General features: G+C 43.3%; 1 protein-coding gene across 9 annotated transcripts in view; it reads left to right on the top strand.

The window, feature by feature from the left end:
• LOC126475390 (leucine-rich repeat-containing protein 51-like) overlaps positions 1–25563 on the top strand; it is a 155030-nt gene that overhangs the window by 40264 nt on the left and 89203 nt on the right. For 8 of the 9 annotated variants that reach the window (XM_050103218.1, XM_050103222.1, XM_050103224.1 and 5 more), the window contains one exon: positions 9533–9808. The exons of the other annotated variant lie outside the window; for it this stretch is intronic. The gene's annotated coding sequence lies outside the window, so the exon portion shown is untranslated. The remainder of the gene's footprint in view (positions 1–9532; positions 9809–25563) is intronic. 9 annotated transcript variants of the gene reach the window in all.

Here is a 25563-nt window from a genome sequence, read left to right on the forward strand (position 1 = left end):
TGCTGCGGAAATGCTGCTCACATTTCAGCATACATATAGAGATGTGTGTATGAGCGCCAACGATGTTATGAGTTAAGTGAAACCCTTCCAAGATGGGAACAGAACCATCTACGTCACCATCTGTATCTACGTCTACATAGATATTCCGCAAGCAACGTTACGATGCACAACGTAGGATAACTTGTACCACCACTAGTCATATCTTTCCAATTCCACTCACAAACAGAGCGAGAGACAAACAACTGTCTACACTTGTGGCTGGTTCAAATGGCTCTGAGCACTATGGGACTCAACTTCTGTGGTCATCAGTCCCCTAGAACTTAGAACTACATAAACCTAACTAACCTAAGGACGTCACACACATCCATGCCCGAGGCAGGATTCGAACCTGCGACCGTGGCAGTCCCGCGGTTCCGGACTACGCGCCTAGAACCACTAGACCACCGCGGCCGGCTACACTTGTGGAACTCAGTATAAAAGTAGGGTTTCTACGACAATAATACTACAATGTCTGTAGCATACTGTATCGAATTTATTGTAAAAGTAGTATATACCGATAACACATAAACAATCATGACGGAATTACATAGTTTCTTTCATACCACGAGTAAAAAAATAAGGCGTTTGTATTTCCTGTGTGGAAATTGGTATGATGGCACTCACTGTGCTGTTGTGTTATTGCTTTGTTCGTAATTCTATTCTTCCTAATTACCTTTTTTTCAAATGGTTCAAATGGCTCTGAGCACTATGGGACTCAACTGCTGAGGTCATTAGTCCCCTAGAACTTAGAACTAGTTAAACCTAACTAACCTAAGGACATCACAAACATCCATGCCCGAGGCAGGATTCGAACCTGCGACCGTAGCGGTCTTGCGGTTCCAGACTGCAGCGCCTTTAACCGCACGGCCACTTCGGCCGGCTACCTTTTTTTCTTTCATTTTTATTTATTTATTTATTTATTTATTTATTAGGGATTTGCAGTTCTTGTAGTGAAATTGTCGGTCGCTCTTCTCATATCGCTCTTGGCTTCAAATTACCTTCCATTGCTATAAACACGACTTGAAAGTATTCCCAAAGGTTTTCCACGGGGTTCATATCCAAGCTAAGTGCAGGCCACTTTCTGGTTGTAGCACAAAACATGCACAGATGCATAATCTAGTTGAAACATTAGACTTTGATTCCTTAGTCCTCATACATTTTAACCAGTTCTGCCTCTAGCATCTCAGTGTACCTGTTATAGATTAGTGTTCAGCCAAGCAAAGCGTGATTTACCTTTAGCGCAGAACACTGCCCAAATCGCAACATATCCACCACCAAAATTTCTGCTCATTCTTACCAGCTGCTCTGTTCTCAGAGCATGCCAATAATACTGAAATCCATCCGGCCCATTACATTTCTTCTCATCCCTGAAGAACAATTTATCCGATTCTGAAGTCCATGACATATGTTTTTCAGCAAATTCCAATGGAGCCTGTTTATGTTTGAATGTTAAGCAGGTTTCTGCAGGCGTTTCTTGAGTGCATGATATTTCTCGTCCTGCAGCATTTGTCGTACACGTCTGGCAGTTCCTGACAACCGTAAAACAAAAACAATTTTGTTCCTTGGTTTGCGCAGAAGGAACCATTTCGATGCCTCAAATAATTTTCTACTTAGCCCATATTTTACGTTCTGTTCATGTCGTACTCCAAATCTAAAGAAATTATCAATCACTGTACTTGAACAGTTCAATTTATTGGCTGTTTGATGATAAGAGTATCCAATTGCCATGTACGCATCGATTTTCGCTTTTTTGTCTCGTGATAACTGTTTCCCACGTGGCACTGTCAGAATTGTGGTTTATGTACACAAGATGAACCGTCAGTAATGTTGTCTGTTTCCTATCTGCAGTAGAGTCACATATGCACACACTAACACCAGAAAGAGCCCACTGCCTTTATACTGAGTTCCAGTCTTTTCCACCCGAATTATTGAAGTCTTGTTATACACTGTACTACTTACACCAAATGCGATATCATTTGACTGCATTTCTTAGTATACCGAATCTCATGCTTGCGTATACACTGTGCAATTATTCCAGCCGAGAATGTTAATTTTCCTACAAATATCCATGCCCTTACACTGATCTTTTCTACTGTATGAGACTCCGTATGAGCCCTAATTTCTCTTGTCTTATCTTTTCGGTCCTTACAGGAAATGTACGTTGGCGTCAGAGGAAACATTGTGCAACCAGCTGAATTGTCAATGCCGGCCGGAGTGGCCGTGCGGTTCTAGGCGCCACAGTCTGGAACCGCGTGGCCGCTACGGTCGCAGGTTCGAATCCTGCCTCGGGCATGGATGTGTGTGATGTCCTTAGGTTAGTTAGGTTTAAGTAGTTCTAAGTTCTAGGGGACTGATGACCACAGCAGTTAAGTCCCATAGTGCTCAGAGCCGGCCGAAGTGGCCGCGCGGTTCTGGCGCTGCAGTCTGGAGCCGCGAGACCGCTACGGTCGCAGGTTCGAATCCTGCCTCGGGCATGGATGTGTGTGATGTCCTTAGGTTAGTTAGGTTTAATTAGTTCTAAGTTCTAGGGGACTAATGACCTCAGCAGTTGAGTCCCATAGTGCTCAGAGCCATTTTTTTTCCCATAGTGCTCAGAGCCATTTGAACCAATTGTCAATGCTGTAAATTTTCCCAATAGAATTTCGCGTAAAGAACGTCTTCTCACCAGGGATTCCCACTTGATTTCACGGAACGTCTCCGCAATACTCGCGTTGTTAACAAGTTTGTCAGCCTGCCTACGAACTGCTTCGATCTCTTCCTTTAATCCGGACTGGTGGGGATCCAAAACACTCGAGCAGTATTCAAGAACAGGTTGCACTTGTGTTCTACACGTGGTCTCCTTTACAGATGTACCACACTTCTTTAAAATTCTCCTACTAAACCTAAGTCGACGGTTCGCCTTCCTTACTACTGTTCTTAAGTGCTCGTTGCATTTCATATCTCTTTGCAACGCTATTCCGAGACATTTAATCCACTTGACTGCGTCGCGTATTTCACTACTAATGTTGCATTCTAACGTTACGGAATTGTTTACCCTTCCCATCTGCATTAAGTTAACATTTTTCTACATTTAGAGTAAGCTCCCATTCGCAACACCAACTAAAAATTTTGCCTAAGTCACTTTGTATTCTCCTACAATCACTCAACTGCTACACGTTCCCGTACAACACATCGTCATCAAGAAACAGCCGCAGTTTGCTGCTCATCTTGCCCGTCCACAATGAGACTCACAGCGGTCGTTCTCGAATAGCCTCCAGAGTACGATACAACAAAAGATGAGTCCGTCAAAGTCAGACACGTCACTGTGAATGAAATCGCAATAAAACTTGGATGAGGATACAGTGCAGCGCGTGGGTTATCTTAACGTTTGTATCCTTTGGTACTCCGATTATTGACCGAATATCAACGACGTTCAGTGAAGAAGCGTAGTTCAAAACCATCTTTAGAGATTTCTAAATGTAGGAGACGACTTTTTTATTATTATTGTGACACGCAATAAAAGCTAGTTGCATCATTATGAACATGAAGCAAACGGCCGTCAAGAAAGAAAGCAAGAAGAGCGAGATCTGATGGGAAGATTATGGGCAGCGTCTGCTGGGATGCGCAGGGTTGCACAGTGTTTGATTTTGTTAAGCCCAAACGAACCAAAAATGCTGTCCATTAAATCCACATATTTCTGAAGTTCCGTCGTGCAGTGCACGATAAATGCTATGGGGAGGGTGCTGTGACTGACAATTCGCAAGTTTTCACAAACACAATTTTTATTGAGATAAGTTCAAAGTTTTATGACTGAACAACAAACAAAAAGGTAACAATAAAGATGTCAGTAAAAGTCTCTTAATTGAGGCAAACAAAAGTTCACTTCTAATTTTCCACAAAGGTTCATGGTAACACACACACTAGTAAGAATCCAATTCAGAGACGAAGACGTATTCTTCAGCGGTCGAAGTACACGAGGTCGGCAGCCGTAGAGAACTGAACTTCAGGGCTGGTTCTAGCCCCTAAATAACTGTCTCCAGCCAATCAGGTTTTGGCGTAGTGATACTTCCTGCAGATCGTGGCTCGAGCTTCCCCTGCAGGAAGTAGTGCTCGGAATGTCTGTTTCCATTATCTTGTATGTAAATAGTCGGTGTTTACCATGGTGCTTTTGATACGCCTTGGACAGAGACAACCTCGTCCTCTGTGGTGTAATTGGGTTGCCAGCCCTCGGGGGCTACTTTGACTCCGGCATAACAAAGATCATCCTGTAACACGATAATGCAGACCTCACAGTAATCATGCCACTGAAGAAGAAATAGAGAGTTGTTGAAAAATGACATAAGAATCTATAGATTAAGACTGTATGCATGGCAATGTTCATAACAATCTATTGCTAGAGAGGAAAAGTGTGACCCTTGTATTAGAATTTAGAGCTCATTTCACATTGCTATTGAACTGTATCTCTCATATAGTAGCCACTATTTAAACTGTAGTTCGTCCGCTCCCAGATTCTTTCCCTATATAATTCTATCACACTATACAGAATAATAGTTGCTGCTAATTACAACATATTTGACACAAAAGGCGAATTACTAGCACTCAGTTTGACATTTCTTGCCTATCGTCGTGATCAAAGAATCGTTTCATTAGTGTGCATTTTTATGTTTCAAGTTTTGGTTTCTTCAAGTCTAGTGCCTTTGTAGACGCCATTCAGTTGTTATCTAACGATGACCCAATACACTCAAAGCTATTCACTAATAAACAAATATTACTGGAACAATAAACAAAGTTGTCTGCTTTTTCCTGAATAAATGAGGTGACTTGTCATTTTAAATAAACTAATAACAATAAAATCTGCTTGCAAGAACTTATGAACAACATTTTGAAAAGTTAAATAGTGAAGGTATAAGCGTGAAAACGTGTAGTTTAGACTGTTACGTTGTTACTTAGCAGTCTTGAGTCACATTAAAACTTTTATTTGTCTCAAAGTTATGTGATTGTTATTTATTCCAGTTGTAAAACGTATTTGCACCTGTTCTGTATCCTCCTCTTAGTCTAGCTGTTCAGTCATCAACAAATATTACTGGAACAATAAACAAAGTTGTCGGCTTTTTCCTGAATAAATGCGGTGGCCTGCCATTTTAAATAAACTACCGGTAATTACGATAAAATCTGCTTACGACAACTCATGAACAACATTTTGAAAAATTAGATAATGAAGGGGTAAGTGTGAAAACGTGTAGTGTAGACTGGTACGTTGTTACTTAACAGTCTTCAGTCACATGTAAAACTAGTTTGATTCAAAATTCGGTGACTATTATTTTTTCCAACCGTAAAACGTATTTGCACAGGTCCCATGCCTTGCTCTTAGTCTATTTGTCATTTTCCACACTTTACGAGGCCTATAGAATCTAATAGATTTCCCATGGAAAGCGAGATATAAGTATGCTTCTGACGGGTTTCCAGTGGTATGTTATCATGACTATACACCATCTTTTGAAAGTATACAGACATCTATATAATACAAAACTGACCACCAGATATACTGAGAGGCGGACCTGCTGGTGTAAAAGGAACCGAGACCATTGTGTTATCGGAAGATAGGCACTAACAGCAGAATGGGTCGATCAGAAGGGCTTAGCAAATTCGAACGTGGACGTTTCATTCGATGTCACATGAGTAACAAATCCATCAGTGACATTTCATCCCTTCTAAAGCCACCCAAGTCGACTTCTGGTGATGTGAGTTTGAAGTGGAAACATGAAGGGACAGCCACAGCCAAACCATGGCCATTGATCATTGTAGGGGATGGATGTAACACATCGCATGAAATCAGTGGAAGGAATCATTCGTGCATTCAAAAGTTCTACTAGGAGTCCCGCTAGCACAATGACTGTGCGTGATGTAACTGTGAAGTGGAAACGTGAAGGAACAACCTCACATAAGCCAAGACGAGGCAGACCTCGCGTACTGATGGACTGGGACTGTCGAGCTTTGCAGAGAGCTGATGTACACCCCGTGGCAATCTGATAGAAGAATTTTGATTTATTGAATGCCTCGAGAGCGTTACCTGCCATTATGTGAAGTGCGAACAATGAAGTGAGGAGGAAGATATACGAGTATTATGGTTTATGATTGTTTTTCACGGTTAGGATTGTTGCGCTGAAGGAAACGCTAAATGAGGAAGTGTATGAACACGTTTTACTGCGTTCTGTACTAAACGCAACAGGGGAACAATTCTGAGACAGTGTTTGTTTGTATCAGCATAACAATGTACCTTTTCAAAGCAGCACATCCTAAAAATGGTTTGTAGAGAGTAAAATTCCTGGAATGGATTGGCTTGCCTGGTCCCCGACTTGAACCCAATGGAACACCTTTGGATTGAGGTAGAACGTGACTTCACTGCGGCCCTCAGCGTCCAACTTCAATACCTGCTCTGGCTTCGGCTCTTGCTGGTGAATGGGCTACCAGTCCTCTACACTCAGACACGTCACTGGAAATGTCCCCAACAAAGTTGAAGCCGCTCTACAGAATGGACACACCCAATATTAATGCCCAGTAACAGGTGTCCGAATACTTTCGATGAGTTAGCACAAACATTCTGAGGAAAAAAATCATCGCAAGAAGACATCAAGCTAATATCGCTTCTAACCTTGATAACGACTTCATTTCGTCAAGAAATAGAGTCCACAAGTTTGTTCAGGAACATCATACCCAGCGAAAAGCACTGATTGACAGTTACATCCCCCAGAAATACCAAATAGCGGTATGCGTCGAGAGTGTTTCCTGTCATCGTGTGGAGTAAAACTGTGAAGTAAGGAGGAGGCTGTAGTCGTATTACAGTTTGGGGGTGTGTTTCTGTGGAATTAAGGTCGGGTATTTAGGGGGGCAGTTCAAGTGCGTTAGCTTTCTCTAGTGTTTGTCAAACCAGAAATGTACGAGCGCAGCCTAGCGAACACGACAGCTTTCATTTTGGTAGACGGGTGCGTCTACAGCACACTCATCAAGAAGATGCAGAAGAAAGATCGACAGTGGTCACCGAGAATGTCAAAATACACATCCACTTTCAACATCGCGGAAATCTGTTTAAGTGGGCCCATGTAACGGTACGAAAACCACTCTCGAAACATCACAGATCCACGTCTGGTCTGAACTACATCCTCTACACAATATGCACGACTCACTGGACCGTCGCTGCACTCGTCGCCTTGCATTACTTGAAAAGAAACAAATCGTAAGTCGCTGCCACACCACACGCCTGCAGTCGGCTACTGTGCAATTTCTGTTTTGCTTAACCTATTGAATAAGAGTAGCTTTATGCGTCGCTGTAAGCAATGACCTTTTGCAAGGTGGACGACTCAGAATGTCCATCACATGCAGTGTGTTAAGTCAGTTATAGGTGGTCACATGACCACATGTCAGTTCTGTAGCGTCTGCAAAGCCCCCAAGTGCGCACTGCGCTCTTTTGTCCAGTGAGCTTATCTGTACCTACGTCGATTTCGTTCCGTTGGTCACTTCGGACCTTTATAGATAGTATAGAACCGGTAACAGGCATTAATGTGACCCGTCATCGCTCACGTCAATCACTGCATGCAGTGCACATTTTAAGGAAGCTATCTAGCAAAAGACCACTCCTTATAGCAGCACAAAAAATACGCACGTTGTCGATGGGAATGAGTTCTGCATAGAACTGAATCCAGTCACAGACTTGATCCTATGCCCAGGAAAGTCATGTTGTTCACTCAACGACAGTGTGGAACTGTAACGAGTGCTCGCATTAGGGCCATTTTGTTCTAGGTGTTCCAATTTTCGGCGTCGTTTGTATCTATATGCAACCCAAGTAAGCACTCTTGCTATCTGATTCGTAACATATACATCCAATACCCTGTGTTGTAGCGAGGGCGTGGCGAGTGGTTCTCTCATGCCTGGGCGTCATAGGGCACCAAATGGTGTGCAAGACAGATTTTCCGGAAAATATATTATTATTACAGTAATTTCTATGTATTATACACTAAAGAGGCCAAGAACCTTGTATACCTGCCTAATATCGCCTAGGGCCCTCGCGAGCACGCAGAAGCGCCGCAGCACGACGTGGCATGGACTCGACTAATGTCTGAATAGTACTGGAGGGAACTGACGTCGTGAATCCTGCAGGGCTGGCTATAAATAAGTAAGAGTACGAGGGTTGGAGATCTCTGCTGAACAGCACGATGCAAGGCATCCCAGATATGCTCAATACAACTCATGTCTGGAGAGTTTGGTGGCCAGTGGTAGTGTTTAAACTCTGTAGCAATTCTGGACGTGTGGGATGTCGCATTGTCCTGCAGGAATTTCCCAAGTCCGTTGGAATGCACAATGGACATGAATGGATGCAGGTGATCAGACAGGGTGCTTACGTACGAGTCGCCTGTCAGAGCCGTATCTAGACGTATCAGGGGTCCCATATCACTCCAACTGCACACGCCCAACACCATTACAGTGTCTCCACCAGCTTCAACAGAACCCTGCTGACATACAGGGTGCACGGATTCATGAGGTTGTCTCCACACACGTACACGTCCATCCGCTCGATACAATTTGAAACGAGACCGTCCGACCACGCAAAATGTTTTCAGTCATCAACAGTCCAATATCGGTGTTGACTGGCCCAAGAGAGGCGTAAAGCTTTGTGTCGTGCAGTCACCAATGGTACGTGAGTAGGCCTTCAGCTCGAAAAGCCTATATCGATGATGTTTCGTTGAATAGTTCGCACGCTGACAGTTGTTGATGGCCCAGCATTGAAATCTGCAGCAGTTTGCGGAGGGGTTGCATTTCCGTCACGTTGAATGATTTCCGACCGTAGCGATGTCGGAGATTTGATGTTTTACCGGATTTCTGATATTCATAGTATACTCATGAAATGATCGTACGGGAAAATCCCCACTTCATCTCTACCTCGGAGATGCTGTATCCCATCGCTCGAGTGTAACACCACTTAAATCTTTATGAGCTGCCATTGTAGCATCAGTAACCAATCTAAGAACTGCGCCAGACACTTGTTTTATGTAGGCGTTGTCGACCGCAGCGCCGTATTCTGCCTGTTACATAACTCTGTGTTTGAATACGCTTGCCTACACCAATTTCTTCGGCGCTTCAGTGCACTACTAAATGTGTTCCTGGAGAAGGCAGGCGGAGCGCCAATGAAGTGTAGTGTCGTACCCCACGCACCAAAATAGGCAGAGGGGGCGCCATTAAAGAGTTGTGACCGGGCATCAGTTATGAGGGAGGCACCAGTAAAGTGGCGTACCCCAGGCGCCACTTGTGTTCGCTACGGTATTGGCAGTATCGAAACCTGAACGACCAATAAGTTTTGTACTTTTTCCGTGGTGTAGTTTTCACATAACCTAACCTAACCTAACTATAATATACGTAGAAATGTAAGCATGCCGTACTACTTTGTTTTCGGTAACGAGGTTTACCTTAACGCTTCGGCGCATCGATCTAAGACAAGGCTCTTATCGGTCGCCCTGTCCAGTTGCAGCTGTTTAGCTGCGCACCGGGTGACACACTGCTGTGGGGCGCCAGTCTCCGACCGCTCCTCCCCAAAGTGAGTCGAGGCGCGCACGCGACCATCGACCACACGCCGGGTCGATATTCCCTCGAGGGTAGCTCGCCGCCGGCGTGGCCAACCGCTGGCTTCAGTGTGGGACGCACCTGCCAGCGGACGGCCGCCCATGTTCCGCTTTCTGGACGGTGTGCTCGTCAAGTTCGCCGAGCGTGAGCTGCAGCTACACGTACGCCTCGAAGCCCTGTGAGTACCGCCAAACAACTCTGCCGACACCGGTCACACACAGCAGTCCAACAATAAATGAACCCACCGCTTCCGTTTTGCTTTCAGTATGTATTGTGTGTGTAGTATGCAGTGCTTTTACAATGCGTCCGAACGTCGCAACTATTCAGCTATGGCAAGTAATACGTCGTAAATAGTAAGAAACGTATTGAGGCACAGGGCCGGATCTGCTGCACAGACGAACTGAACTGGAGGCTTGGGGAAGGGGGATGTAAGCGCCAGAACACAGAAAATAAACGAACTGGAATTTCCTTCCCTTTACGTCGCTAGCAATTCTGCCACCTGCATCATTATTGCGGCCAACATAGGCTCTAGCCCTCACGTAGAACTCTCGGAAATGACCAATACCGATCAACAATGCTGTAATACAGTGTTATAAATAGCCGGCCGCTGTGGACGAGCGCTTCAGTCTGGAACCACGCGACTGCTACGGTCGCAGGTTCGAATCCTGCCTCGGGCATGGATGTGTGTGATGTCCTTAGGTTAGTAAGGTTTAAGTAGTTCTAAGTTCTAGGGGACTGATGGCCTCAGATGTTATGTCCCATAGTGCTTAGAGCCAGTTTTGACGTGTTATAATACAGCTGGCGCTCCTGTATGTATTACTTTTTGTGGTTAAAGATACGCAGTTATTTTATATCGTTTGTTAAATCGATAGTACTTTCTGTATAGTAGCACATAAAATCAACAAATTGACGTTTTTTGTTCCCTTTACATTGCTAGCAATGTTACCACCATACCAGCATAACATGAAAGCATCATTATTGTGGCTGACATAATCCATAGCACCATCTGTTCCATAATGACACATGCGGTTTAACAATGTTAGACTACCGTCTGGTGCTCCTGTACGTATCACGTTTTGTGCTTAAAGATACACAATTATTTAGCGTCGTTTATTAACTCGATAGTAGTTTCCTATATACCACCACAAAAAATTAACAAATTTAGTTTTCTTTCTCTTTGCATTACCAGTAATGTTCTCACCTGAGCGGAGTAACATAAAACCATTATTACTGTGGTCAACGAAAGCTCTAACCACCAAGTACGGCCCTGTCCGACAATGACACACGCAGATCAACAATGCCGTAATGCCGTTTCGTGATGTAGTTTATATTACTTTTTGTAATGGAAAATACAGAATTATTTTACCTCGTTTATTAAATATGAGGTAGTTTTCGCAACACTACCACAGAAAATCAACAAATGTGGTTTTTTTTTTTCTTTTACTTGCTAGCAATTTTGCCACCTGGCCAAAGTAACATAAAAGCATAATTACGGTGGCCAAGGTAAACTCCAGCCACCAGGTACGGCCCTTACCGACAATAATATATGCCTGTCAACGATGCTATAGTACCGCTGTTTCTTTTTGTCGTTAAAGGTACACAATTATTTTACCTCGTTCATTAAATCTATGGCAGTTTTCTGTAAACTGCGTAAATGTGGTAGTGTCATAACATCTCAGATTTCTCTATGCGACTTCTGTGCAACCCCAGAGCGACCTCTTATTATAGCATTTTCAGATAATTGTAATGGAGAGCGTCTCTGTGTCCTCATCTACTGTATGTGACTACTAACAACCTGAAGATGCCGCTTTTAACGCAGTGAAACCCGTCGTTAATGTCATCACTCAACAGCTATCTGCGGTTTATTGAAGTTGAATTTACCATGAATTTCAATGGTTGTGGCTGCCGACATTATAAAGGTGTATGTATTTTTAAATAGTCCCAGGTATTTGCATACGAGGAAGAGACAGTTTTGAGTTTAAGAAGGCCCCATCTCACATTTGAAAAGCCCACGAGAAGAGTATACTTTAAAATTACGACTTTTGTTCTGAGATTAGATCGCACCTTACATAGTACATTAAATCAATCGTGATGTAATGCAGTCCTCGATAAATACTTTCAAAGTTAGTAAAAAAGTAGACAAAACTGAGAAACTTTTCATCGATTTTGAAGATAATGAACAATCAGCGGGCAAATCCTAAATAAGATGATTTCTTGAAATATATTTTATCAGACATGCGTTCATATCTACATCCATACTCTTGAAGCTACTGTGAATTGCAACTTCTCATTGTTGTATCTTTTATTAGGCCTTCTTCCCTCTCCATTCGTGAGAGAAGGATAGCTACTTAGGAGGCTACGCGCGCACTGTAATAGGTATAATCTTGTCTCTATAGTCCAATGGGAGCGATACATAATGATTTGTAGCAAGTTCCTGGATTAATCACCTAACATTGTTTCTTGAAACCTTTTCAGGAGCATGTCGCGATATAATTTGCATTTATTTTCAACCGCTGATACTTCAGGTTTTTAGCTTTTTCGTAACGTTCTCCCGAAAGTGAAACAAACCTATAACCATTCGTGCTGCTGTTATTTTAATACATTCTGTATCCCCTGTTGGACCTGTTTGAAGGGCACCGTACACCTGAGCAATATGCTACGCAGAGACCCATAAAAGCGGAGTACGAAAATATCGAAACATCAAAAACCCAACGCATTCTTCTTCTTAGTGTTTATCCCGCGCTTGCAGGGTGTGCTTGTTGACACATCTGCCCCCATTTGGGTCTGTCAGGGGCATCTCCATAAGTGACATTGATGCATTCCATATTCTTCTTGATATGGTTCATCCATAATGTCTTGGGTCTGCCACGAGATCGTCGGCCATTTATGTCCAGGTGCATAGCTGTCCTTGCCCCTGATTCTGCTTTACTGTGCATGATGCGTCCATACCATCTTAATCTGCTTTCCCATAGTTTTTCTGAGATGGGTGCAAGTCCAAGTCGCCGTCCAACGTCGACGTTTTCTGCATGGTCAAATCGGGTAAGCCCAAGGGACCATCGGAGCATAAGCATTTCCATCACATGGAAAACATGCTCGTGCTTCATTGTCGTTGGCCAACACTCCGATCCATAAAGTGCGACTGAGCACACTACAGTTCTATAAACCTTTGACGCAAGGCGTAAAGGCATATGGTGATCACACAGGACGCCAGTCACCTGGCACCATTTCATTCAGACTGTGTTAACACTGGCACAGACATCTGACATCACTGCACGTGAGTGAGCCACGGTATTTGAATTGCTCCACTTTCTTCAGGTGTTCTCCACCGACTTTGATGGTACCATTGGTTTGAATACCACACTCCATGTATTCTGTCTTCTTGATAGCCAGTCGGAGGCCAAATTTACCAAGTCGTTGATTCCATTCCTGCATCTGTTCCTGGAGTCTTCATGGTGTTCACTTGGCAGTAAAACATCGTCAGCATATGTGAGTGACCAAGGGTGGGGTGACTATAGGTCGTAAGTCATAGTGTCTGTACAGAAGATAAACAGCAGATGTGACAAGGGGGAACCTTGATGTACTCCGAAATTGATAGCAAAAGGGAGTGATGTTCCCACTGCACATCGCACATTGCTGGAGACATTTCGATACAGCAGTTGGACACATCAGACATAGGCCTCAGGGAAATTGTGAGATCGTAACGCATGCTATATAAGCTGATGTGGGATACAGCCAACGGCCTTTCCCAAGGAATGACATGTGAATATCCTCGTTCTTCTCAAGGTGTTTCTCCATAAATTACCATGCGGCATAAATGTCACCTGTGGCGCCATTTACTTTGATAAACCTGTATTGATCTGGGGCTATAGAAACAATTGCGTGGAGCCTGGTATCTATAACTCACCCAAAGATCTTATGGTGTGACAAAGCAGTCGAACTGGTCGATACTGCGAGTATTCTGTCATAACACATTTTCCCTTTCAGATTGGCAGTGTGACACTAGTTGTCCAAACTGCTGGGACTGTATCCTTATCAACGATTCTGTTGAAGAGGTAATAATAATTTTGGCACCTTTGTGGCCAAGGATCTTCCATACTTCAGCTGGGATGTCATCAGGGTCAGTAGCCTTCCCATTCTTCATCTTCTTGGCGAACGTTTCATTTATCTCTTGGATGGTAATTGGTAGTACAGGTCCAGCAACTGGATCAGCACTCAGTATTGGAGGATGGTCGAATTCCTCATTGCTGATTCTGGAGAAGTAATCAGTCCATCTGTCGAGATTGTTGAGAGCATCTCAAAGGAGTCAATGGTCTTCGTCCTTCATGTGTCTGACATGACGTAAGTCGAGGATGGCTCTGTGGCGTACTTTACTCCTTCAGGTGTTTCTAGTTCATCGTACACATGGTCGTAGTAAGAAGATTTGGCTACTGCAACTGCTCTCCAAACCGTTGGCAGCCAATTTTTGCATCTTGTAGCGTTGCAGATCTTCATTAGCGCAGGACTGGAACCTTAGTTTGAAAGACTATTTCTTTTTCTTCACGGCTGTTTGTACAACTTCATTCCACCACCAGACTTCTTTATTGATTGTTCGTTTGCCTGATTTCGTTCTGCCAAGAACGTTATTCGCTGCATAGCGGCTTGTCTGGTAATGCTGTCCAATATGCCTGATACTGACTGGTCTGTGTCTATGTCGATGGCCTTAAGAGCACTAATGAGCTGTGTTTTGCATACTGACATACGCCATCATTTGATTCTCTGCACCCTAATGGTTTGGGAGCTATTTCGGTTGTAGATATTCAACTTGAAGTCAGGAGGATGATGATAGGGGGCGGGGGGGGGGGGGGTGCAATTATTCTGAACGGATGACTTTTATGTCAGTCATTAGCTTCAGGTTGCGTCTTCTTGTACATGATAGTCAATTTGAGTCTTATGCCCGCCTTTTGTGTAGGTTATCAGATGTGTATGCCTCTTCTTGAAGGATATGTTGGCCACTACAAGCTCAGGTGCTTATGAATAATCATTCGTATCCCTTCCTCATTGACAGTGCCATATCCATTTCCACTATGACGTTGGTCATACCCGTTTCCTACTGATCCCCATGGCCATTGAGGTCGCCTCCTATTATCAGATATTCTTCGGAGTCAACAGTGCGTAGATGAGTGTCTAATTCTGTTCAAAATTCATCCTTCTCCTCATCAGGACATCCAGTTTGTGGTGCGTAGCAGCACACAGTTCGAAGTGTAGATGTGCCAAATTCGATTTTTACACTCATGAGTCGATCAGAGATGCGGTATACAGTTGTGACACTGTCCTGATGCTTATCGTTTGTCACAATGTCTATGCGATTACGAGTGTAAAACATTATCTTGTCTAACACGGTGCAAGAAAACCGTTGGCATTCAAGACAGCCTACAGTCGTCTCCTAATGGAAAAATACAGGTTCTGTATGTGTTTCAAGGGAATTTTGTACCATTCTTCCGGCAAACAGTGGCAACTTTGGGTAACGACGGTGGATGTGGATGGCGACCAAGCACTCTTCTCTTTAAAGTAGGCCACACAGGCTCAACAGTATTCATATCTTGTGAGTGTAATGGTCAGGGGAGATGCGGCAGTTCATCTCTGTGCTCACATAACCAGTCCTGGACGATGCAAACTGAGTGAACAGGGCCCCTGTCGCCTTGGAACATAACATTACCATTGGCGATCAGATGTTCTACAATGGGATGGACCTGATCAGCCAAAGTGGTCTCATAATCCTTGGCAGTAATGCGACCTTACCTAATGAGGTCCATGGAATACCACGATATGGCTGCCCAAATCACCGTGAAACTCCCCTCCCCCCCCCCCCTTACCTCCTCAACATGTTTCACTCAAAGCAGCAAGCAATCAGCATCATAGGCTTGAGATGGCACGCAGACGGAAACTCGGCCAAAAAATTGGAAACAGTGTGAACCAAGCCTCATCTGACCAAATTACTTTCTTCCGTCTCTCCGTAGTCCAAGTTCTCTGGCGGCTTCGGCATCACGTTTTCCTGTTAAGTACATATGCATCACTGATGTGTGGTTTTGGAGTCCCAGTTCATCATGCAATGCCCATCTTATGGAGCTCCCTTCGTGTTGTTTTGATGCTGGCCGTGTTCGCCAGTGCGACATTCACCTATGCAATGACTTTTGCAGCTGCCGTCCTCTTATTTTTCGTCACGTCTTCAATGACCGTCCGTCACCGTCATTCAACAACGCTTTCGTCCGCGTTGTTAGCGGATGATGCTTTTCCATTTCCCCTGTACACAGTATGAGTTCCGACACAATGCACTTTCAACTACACAGAACAGTATTCTCACTACGACTGACCCTTGCAACGTATTGATGGCATTGCTCAACAACCTTTCATGGTCAGATACAACAGGGCCACCTGCAGGCTTGGCTAACATCTGCACTTATTTCTCATGGTGTTTACATAATTTTGTCCAACTACTGTAAGCGTATTATAAGTAGTCTCCTTTATAAACTCTCTGCATTTTCCCAGCATCCTGCTGATGAGGCGAAGTATGTCACCCGCTTTACCTATGACTGAAACGGATCTGATCATTGTATTTGATAAAAAGATACACAGATATTGGTATTATTCCAATTATGACTCGTTGATGTCGTAGTGAACGGGTACTACTTTTCCAGTTGTTGTAAAGTGCACAGCTTTTCATTTCAATACGTTTAGAGCGAGTTACCACTCTTTGCACCACTCTAAAATCAAGACCTGCCTGGATATTTGTGGAATTTGCAAACAGTGTTTGAATGTAGATAACTGTATGACCTGCAAAAATTCCTATTTTACTATTAATATAAATACACATCTCACTAGTCGACGATATGTAATAGTTTCTGCAAAGAGTTACGAGGTTTAATATCCAAAGAGGTGCTTTACTGGCTGAAACGGGCGATCATAAACAAATAACTTTGTGGTCTACACTGTGTTATTCAGACATTCACAACATTAAAAGCAACAGTCCTAACACACTTTCCTGTGGCCCATTGAATCTTAATTCCACATCTGGCGACGACTTTCGATGCACACGCACACACTTTTTTATTTGGCTCTGGATGGACCAAACGTTATTGACCCATTGAATGTTAAGATGACGTTGCAGGTTGGTTCACTAGGCAGTAGGTACGAGTAACGAGTTCCTCAGCCATAGTGAATCATAAATACAGTGGTAACAACATTTTAATTCAGCGGAGTTCTTACAGCGAGTTTAGACGGTACCTTAATTGTGTGCGTTGACCCTTGGAGACTGCACTTGCCCACTGAAGAACATGGCAGCGTGAAGTGTTAACAAAGATGGGAAGGAAAAAGGAAACCTCACCATGAAACCCTGAAGACTACTTGATAGTCGACCGACCACCCTGTCATCCTCAGTCATTCCTCATCAGATCCAGTATGGAAGGCCTTGAGATCAGCGCACTGCACTCCCAGCCGTTGTCGACGTTCCGAGCTTGGAGCCACCACCTCCTCTTAATCAGGTAACTCCTCACTTAGCGTCATGGAACTGAGTGCACCCTGGTCCAGTTCTATCACCAAGGAAAAATACCTGGCAATAACCCGGAACTGCCACATGAGGGTCTGTCGCATTCATCACTCAGCTGTGGAGGTGGATGGCAACAAAGATGCCAGGTTGGAAAGGTAGGACAGCAAAGAAGCGGTATTAGCGACCCAGCGAGTTCATAGCTACGTTAAGCCTGCAAACGTCAGATGTGGAGCGACAACAGACTCTTGTGCAGACTGGCCATAGCGTTAGGCATAAATGTAGTGTCCAGCCAGCAGCGCGCAGTGGGTCAGGTACAGGAGGCACCCAAGCGTGAACTACGAGCCAGGGACCCCTTGGAGGCGCTCAGGGGTTGGTTGACACCAGCCTGCGGCAGGTCCCAACTGGAAGACGCCAGTTCAGGCTCTGGCAGCATAAGCACTAGGTATAGCCCACAGACCACTGGGTAGCGGAGGCAGTGGCTGGTTGTAGACGAGAGTTGATGACCCACTCTGGATCGGCAACTCATATGGAGGCGTTCTTATTGTAGGGAGCTGTTGACAACAAATAGTGTTAGGTCCAGGTCGGTAGTATTTAAACTTTCTCAGGAAAGGTGCCGCTCCCAGTCACAAAAGGGACCCAGGCAGCAAATGTCAGGGCCTGGCATGTGGCAACCATGCTCACCACAGTGCCGGAGTGGAAGCATTCACCATGTTGGCTCTGCACCTTTCTGACTCAGGCTTCGGAATCCGGAAGGCAGACTGTTGACTCACCTGGCTGTAGAGTGTGGAGCCAGCTGGGGATGGTCGTCGCATAACAGACACCTCATGTTTCCAGAATGAGATTTTCACTCTGCAGCGGATTGTGCGCTGTTAATCCGCCAGGAAGTTTCAGACACCTCATGTACTTATTTTAATAGATGTTGGTATGGTAGCGAGTGAAATATTTTTCGAAATAAACCCTGCAAGCGTCTGACTGCACTGATCCATAGCTTTCAGAATGCCCTGTGAGAAAACTGTGAGTTGGGTTTCCTACGATCGATGCTTTTAGAACCGTTGCTGGTTGGCATGTATGAGGCACTTAATTATGTTTGAGCTCAGTATGTACTCCAAGCTTCTGCTACAGATAGAAGTCAATGAGATTTGACAGTAGTTTTATGAATCACTTCTGCAACCTTTCTTGTAGGCAGATGAGGTTTCTTCCGATCTTGGGCACAGTTTTTCATTAAAAGGATGTCTCAAAGGATATTATCCTTAAAATGGCAGCTTATACAGCTCTGGGCCCTCGTTTAATTTTATTTATTTTCAACGCCACTGACACTAATGTCTACATCACTCTTCCTTGCAGTGCGAGAACGAAACTGGAGCAGTAAAGCATTTCAACACACTCTAATCAATAGGCGAAATCTGGAAAGCGTGGCAGAACCAGAGTACAGGAAAAAGGGTAGGGTTTTTCTTTCCATTAACGCTATTAGCAATTTTAGTACGTAACTGGAAGTGTTAAAGTATTACATTTGCGACCACTCAAGCATTACTTGCAGCCCTGGTCGACAATGACTTCTGCCTGTCAACATTGCTGTTATATTTGTTGATACTTCTGTACGTATGAATTTTGGTGGTGAAATATAGGCAGTTACCTTAGTTTTAGTAATTAACTGAAAATATCATAAGTGCATAACGGACATTTTATGTTGTCTGTGTTACTGTAGTAATGTAATTAGATTCCCAGTCTTCTCTATGTAACTTTAATGGATGGCCAGGATTCCCTGTTATTCTGTTTGCAAATAACTCAGGTTTGTTTTGCGGTTGGAAAAAAAATACTTTCTAGTTTAATAGGGCGCCAAATCACAATTAAAAAGGCGAAAGTACTGCCTATAATATTGCTGAAGTTAGCTCACAGATTAAATAGTGAACTAAAACTCATGATGCAATCCAATCCATGTTTAACTCTCTCAAAGTTAGTAAATACTTTTTAAAAGTACGTAAAATTGAGAAAATGTTTCATTCAGTTTGGAGAGAATGAAGAGTAATCAACAAGAAGGAGTCGTGTATGTTTCGTCCAATATGCATTTACATCATTCATGTAGGTATATCTGATTGTGTGAAGAATATGAGACTCTGAAGATCTGAAAAGAAATTTAAAACCTAATTTCATGCTGGTTGTATATTTTTAAGAGTGGCTGAAGGTGTGCCATAGTGACGAGATGAGGGAACCGAGTGCAGAGCACCAAAATATAGCCTTTCATTAGGAAAACTGCAATTAGTCGAACTGGAAGGCTGTGACCAGGATTTGAAGCCACAGCACTAAGAAAACCGTAGTTTCACCTCGCATGATACAGGAAGATAGATCGCACTTTATTAGAAACAATAATTGGTCTTTCTTCAAAAAATATTAAACTTAATATAATCTTGCTGCTTGATAGAGTCCACAGAGCTTTATAAAGGAATGAAGATTAGGGTTTAACGTCCCGTCGCCTCCTGAGTCATTAGAGAAGGTGCACAAAGTCGTATTGGTGAAGGATATCGGCTGTGTCCTTTCAAAGGAACTATCCTGGCATTCGTCTATGATTTAGGGAGGTAGAAGGTAAGTCCACTTTTTGTCATTTTATGCCTCAGTCGTGTAGCTGAAGTTCGGTCTGTTACAGTGCATAAATGGGTTAGGGAAGTAAGAGGTACGTTACAGAAATATTGCCTGTTTTAATATATATGAAGAGGGGGAAAAGTAAGCAATTCCAGTGCCTTCCCAGAAGAAATGAGACATGTCTGTGAATGTTACACCGCATCGTTCTAACGCTGGAAGTTTTCTAATTTCGAGTCGGTTGGCTTGAACTTAGTTGAACAGGTTGCTGTTTCAGTGACAATGCGTTTCTTGTTGTGGTAAGAACAATACGTTTCTGGGTGGAGCATTATCTTTAAATAGCCTTCATGACTTTCAGAATATTATCAAAATGGTTCAAATGGCTCTCATCACTATGGGACTGAGTTCATCAGTCCCCTAGAACTTAGAACCACTTAACATAACTAACCTAAGGCATCACACACATCCATGCCCGAGGCAGGATTCGAACCTGCGACCGTAGCAGTCGCGCGGTTCCGGACTGAAGCGCCTAGAGCTACTCAGCCACCGCGGTCGGCAGAACATTATCCTTTTCACTCTTTTTTTTCCTGCGAGATGATGGACAACGACAGTTCATTTTTCATCGACGAAAACGTTAACACACTGCATCTACAAATTGTACTAAAATACGTAAGTCACATAAAACGTTAAAAGGTGCCAACAAGAGGCTCAGGGCACAGACACATGAGCAAGGTAAGCCACGTAACTGCAAACTGAGGTGTTTTGACAACATTACAGCCCCAGAGGACTCAAATATAATTAACGATTTTAATATTTTAACTGTTTGGGAAAAACAGACCATGTGATTCAGTGCGTTAACTTCAGTTTGTGAAGTTGTCAGAAAAAAGCTAAGGAAGAGATATGAGGAGGCGAATTTTTGAGAAAAACGTTTTAAGTGTTAAGCAAGAGATATGATGGAAGGCAGCATAGTAGTTTCTAAATTTTAAGAAACATTTCTGTCCATACATTGGGTATCAAAACGGAACTTAGAAAACATACATAATATTTGAGACACAGGACTTGTTTGAAGTAAGCATGAAAATCGGTCCAATCCTGCCCCATGGCCAGGAGCGTTAATGCGCCACTTCCGGGATTCAACGCGGTGAGCCTGCCACGGATCGAATCCGCCTTGGGGTTAACGACGAAAGGTGCGGAGCCAGCCAACCTGGATGTAATTTTAGGTGGTTTCCCACATCCACCTAGGTAAATGCCGAGCTGGGTCTCACATCCCGCCTCAAGTACATGTTACGCAAACATTTAGAAAAACATTCTAATACTTTAGCATGAGATTTACTCTAGACACAGACAAATGTGGTACACAGATTCTGTCCTGGGGGCGAGTGGTAGGGTCAAGAGGGCATCCGGCCACCAACTGACGCTAACGTTATTACAACCTGCATAATAATACCGACCACGTAGAGAAACGGGAAGAGGAAAAGAAGAAGAAGATGCAGATAGGTCTAATAAGCATTCAGATGACACAAAAGCGAATGGCATCGCCCATATCTGGTCGTGTAAAGAGAGAGAGAAAGCCACTATAGTTGAAAAAAACAAAAAAGATCTTCTCACTAAAAGCACTACCCATCTCTTTGGTCGAGGTCGCTAACGCATGCCTGTGCAGTATCTTTCGACTCGAAGATAATCCGATTCGAATGCCAGTTGTGGATGAAATTTTCGCTGGCAGTACTTGCTCGACAAGGGAAGGCGAGCTGATGGCCTCAAGTTCCTGATCACCCGTCTTTGCGTCAAAACCCAGGGGTAAATTCCAAACCTCTCCTCAGTGCCTCACAAAATGATGGCATGTGGAACTATTGACGGTTATTTGTATTCTCTCCTACCAGTCAGTTTCTTTGTTTTGTTTTATGTTTGATTTAACAAATCGCAATGCGTTTCAAGCATGTTTTGCTCATCGTGGGCGTTTATACATGCAGGAAGTCAAATGTCTTAGTATAAACAAATAAAAGAGACTGGTAAAAGAAAACACAAATAATTATTCCATACTGTAACAATTCTTAAACTTAGCGAGCATGACCATACTTACTTTGTGCTACACTATACATGCATCCATTACACTCACGTACGCTGTACAAATACACATACGCCACTACTCTCAAATATCCGCAAGAAGAGGGGCCAATGTATGCGGAGGAAGAACACACTTTTCCACAGACGGCTTAGCCACACCATGGGGTATCCCGGCCAACAGCGTCAAGCGACATTTGAATTTTTACCAGAATAACTCAAAGTGAAGAAACATATAATGTATAAAGAAAGCTATCTTAACAGTAGTGTTTATCTTATGGGTCAACAGATAAATTTTCTGTGAGAACTTCAATATCGCTTTTGGTTAACCTCGAAATGATACTTCTACTCTGACACTTTCAATGCTATTGTAAAGTCCCTAGGTGCCAAGTTAGACGAGTTGAAAGAATCAGGTCGAATGACATTTTCACTAAATTAGAAAACGAAATTAAAACTGAGATACTTCTAAGAAAAACAGCATTTCTTTGACAGAAAAAGAAAAAAATGGCTCTGAGTACTATGGGACTTAACATCTGAGGTCATCACTCCCCTAGAACTTAGAACTACTTAAACCTAACTAACCTAAGGGCATCACACACATCCCTGCCCGAGGCAGGATTCGAACCTGCGACCGTAGCGGTCACGCAGTTCCAGACTGAAGCTCCTAGAACCGCACGGCCACACCGGCCGGCGACAGAAAAAGAGAAGACAGGAAAATAAGTAGGAAGTACATGGAGACAGAGGAAATTTTTATGGATTTCTAACAAAATCTTCTTTGCCCAAATATCACGACAAATATAGAGTATCACAAAACAACTTTAGCTTTCTTTATACTGTATTTCAATACTCATAGACTCTCTGACAACATATCGTGCTTCTATGCATATTCCGAATACGAGGCCAATAACGACGCGTATTGGACGATTTTGTAGTTAGTGAACTGAGTGAACAATTTGATCTTCTCCACATACTTTGTGACTCTGAAAATGGTCACAAACGCTAGCTGCATAATGCAGTGCGCATAAAGAAACGCACTACAGCTGTAGTGGTTACTTAAAGGCCACTCATACATCGAGTGTAGCAATAATATGGGATTAGTGAATACCACAATTACATCTACCCTAAGACTGGGAGGACAGTTTGAGAATGCTTGTTCCAAACCACAACCTTCTACTAGAAATTTGTACAAATGAGGATAATATAAAATGGACTGAACATCATTTTAGAGTGCAGTGTATGATAATTTAAAAGCCGATCTGTGAGACAGCTTCGGTTTGACATGGTCATAACTTGCCGTGAATCACAAGTCATATAATGCACCGTGAACAATGTCCCTAATGACAATTGAGATCTTAGGAAGAAAGAGATAAAATCCTGCAAGAAGTATAATTTCTACATCCTCAAATGCAAGCAAAGGTATGAATCATATCCAGAAAACACATGCCTCCAATGTTTTACAGTTGCCACTGCTATTTTATTAGGCCTTCCAGAGAGGGTTTTTTTTTTTTTTTTTTTTTAGATTTATCGCGAGGAAAGCTTGCATACCTGTAGGAACTTACGGTAAGTATATTGCTCTCCCAAGCTCCAAGACAATGATCCAGATTCATTGTAGTCTCGTTCTCCCTGTTGCGGGAATCACGTAATGCACGAGCATTAGAGCATGTAGACAGTACGGCATTTGGAGTTTTGGGTCGGTCTGGGAGTGTGCATGGATGATGCTGCTGTTATGTGATTAGTGCGAAATCCGGGTTGGAATCCTGGTCCAGCACAAATTTTCACGTGTCACAAATAGGTAGTATACCTGCACCTAATGCAGCTGATGTCAAAGAATTCTCGTTCAGCGAATAGTATCGTAATATGAAATTTCGTGGCAGATTAAAACTGTGTGCCCGACCGAGACTCGAACTCGGGACCTTTGCTTTCGCGGGCAAGTGCTCTGCCATCTGAGCTACCGAAGCACGACTCACGTCCGCTACTCACAGCTTTACTTCTGCCAGTATCTCGTCTCCTACCTTCCAAACTTTACAGAAGCTCTCCTGCGAACCTTGCAGAACTAGCACTCCTGAAAGAAAGGATATTGCGGAGACATGGCTTAGCCACAGCCTTGCCCGCGAAAGGCAAAGGTCCCGAGTTCGAGTATCGTTCGGGCACAAAGTTTTAATCTGCCAGGAAATTTCATATCAGCGCACACTCCACTGCAGAGTGAAAATCTCATTCTGGAAACCTCCCTCAGGCTGTGGCTAAGCCATGTCTCCGCAATATCCTTTCTTTCAGGAGTGCTAGTTCTGCAAGGTTCGCAGGAGAGCTTCTGTAAAGTTTGGAAGGTAGGAGACGAGATACTGGCAGAAGTAAAGCTGTGAGTACCGGACGTAAGTCGTGCTTCGGTAGCTCAGATGGCAGAGCACTTGCCCGCGAAAGGCAAAGAGCCCGAGTTCGAGTCTCGGTCGGGCACACAGTTTTAATCTGCCAGGAAATTTCATATCACGCACACTCCGCTGCAGAGTAAAAATCTCATTCTAGTATCGTAATAGTCTGAAAGCATCTTTATGTTCCTTTTATCTGATCGCAAATGCTCTTCCCATTTGTCCAATACACTTTGCATCACAGAATGCACATTGTATTTTATACATTCACCATCTTTCGAACTTGTTTATCTTTTTACCGACATCACGATTCAAGCTATACCTCAGTAGATTATTATTTTGAAACCGTGAGGTTTAGAAATGTTCACACTCTTTGGTGATTTTCTTAATATGGCATAGTCACCACTTTCATTTTGTCTTTCATTACTTTCTTCTTTCCATTCCTCTTACTTTTGTCCATCAGTTTCTTAACAACATCTACTTTGTAACCAATGCTGATCTCTCTCTTCATAATTATATTTGATTCTTTAACTTTCTTGCACATTGGCACGTTGATTTTCCTATGTGTTACCAAGAATTACAGCATCAGTTCTTGTCAGTATCCTGTAAACAGTAAATGCGTACTTATTGCCTTACTTTTAATGTTCAAATGGAGGGACTGTGAATTACTGATAGTTTCATTCTCCACAGTGAACTCGATTCTTTTGTGGTCTTCGTTAGACTTTTTCACTATTTCTTCTCAACAAGCAACAGTATGTCATCTACTTAACGTTTGTAATAAACAATTTTCCTCCTCAGTGACTGTCGCCATACTGTTGTGCACTCCGCTACGACCGAGAGAGGTATGTAGGTGTGAGCTTAAGCTCCTGACAGGGCCACCAAGGCCAGACAGGTCTCTTGGGTGGGCAGAGGCGGGGGAGGGATGGAGGGGCTCGAAGGCGTAGGGAAGCCAACTCTATGTGATAGCCTCAATGAAAAACAGGGAGGACACCCTATAAAACCTGAGGAGATGGACCCATAGCTGTACTGAAAGCCACCATCTAGGGGAGACAATCCCAAAAGAAAAACAGGTGTGCTGGGATATTTACAGGTGGCAGCCCCACCACCTAGCTAACCTGGCTACAGGCCAGTACTACAACGGGGAATTATAATGTTACTCAGAATCACCAGAAGAAAAGCAAATGGGCAGATAAATTTACTGCCACCTTGGCATACAAGAGGAACAAACGACTTGGAATAGACAGTGTATTCAAACTGTGTACTTGGAATGTCTGCAGTCTAAAAGATGAAGAAGCAGAACTAGAAAGTGAACTAAATTCACAAAATCTTCACATGGCCATCATAACAGACACCAGAAAGAAATCAAGAGATTCCACAATAATAAACATGTATGTCATGATCTACAGAGGATTC

The sequence above is a fragment of the Schistocerca serialis genome, chromosome 4 (assembly GCF_023864345.2).
Source record: "Schistocerca serialis cubense isolate TAMUIC-IGC-003099 chromosome 4, iqSchSeri2.2, whole genome shotgun sequence".
Classification (NCBI taxonomy): Eukaryota; Metazoa; Arthropoda; class Insecta; order Orthoptera; family Acrididae; genus Schistocerca; species Schistocerca serialis.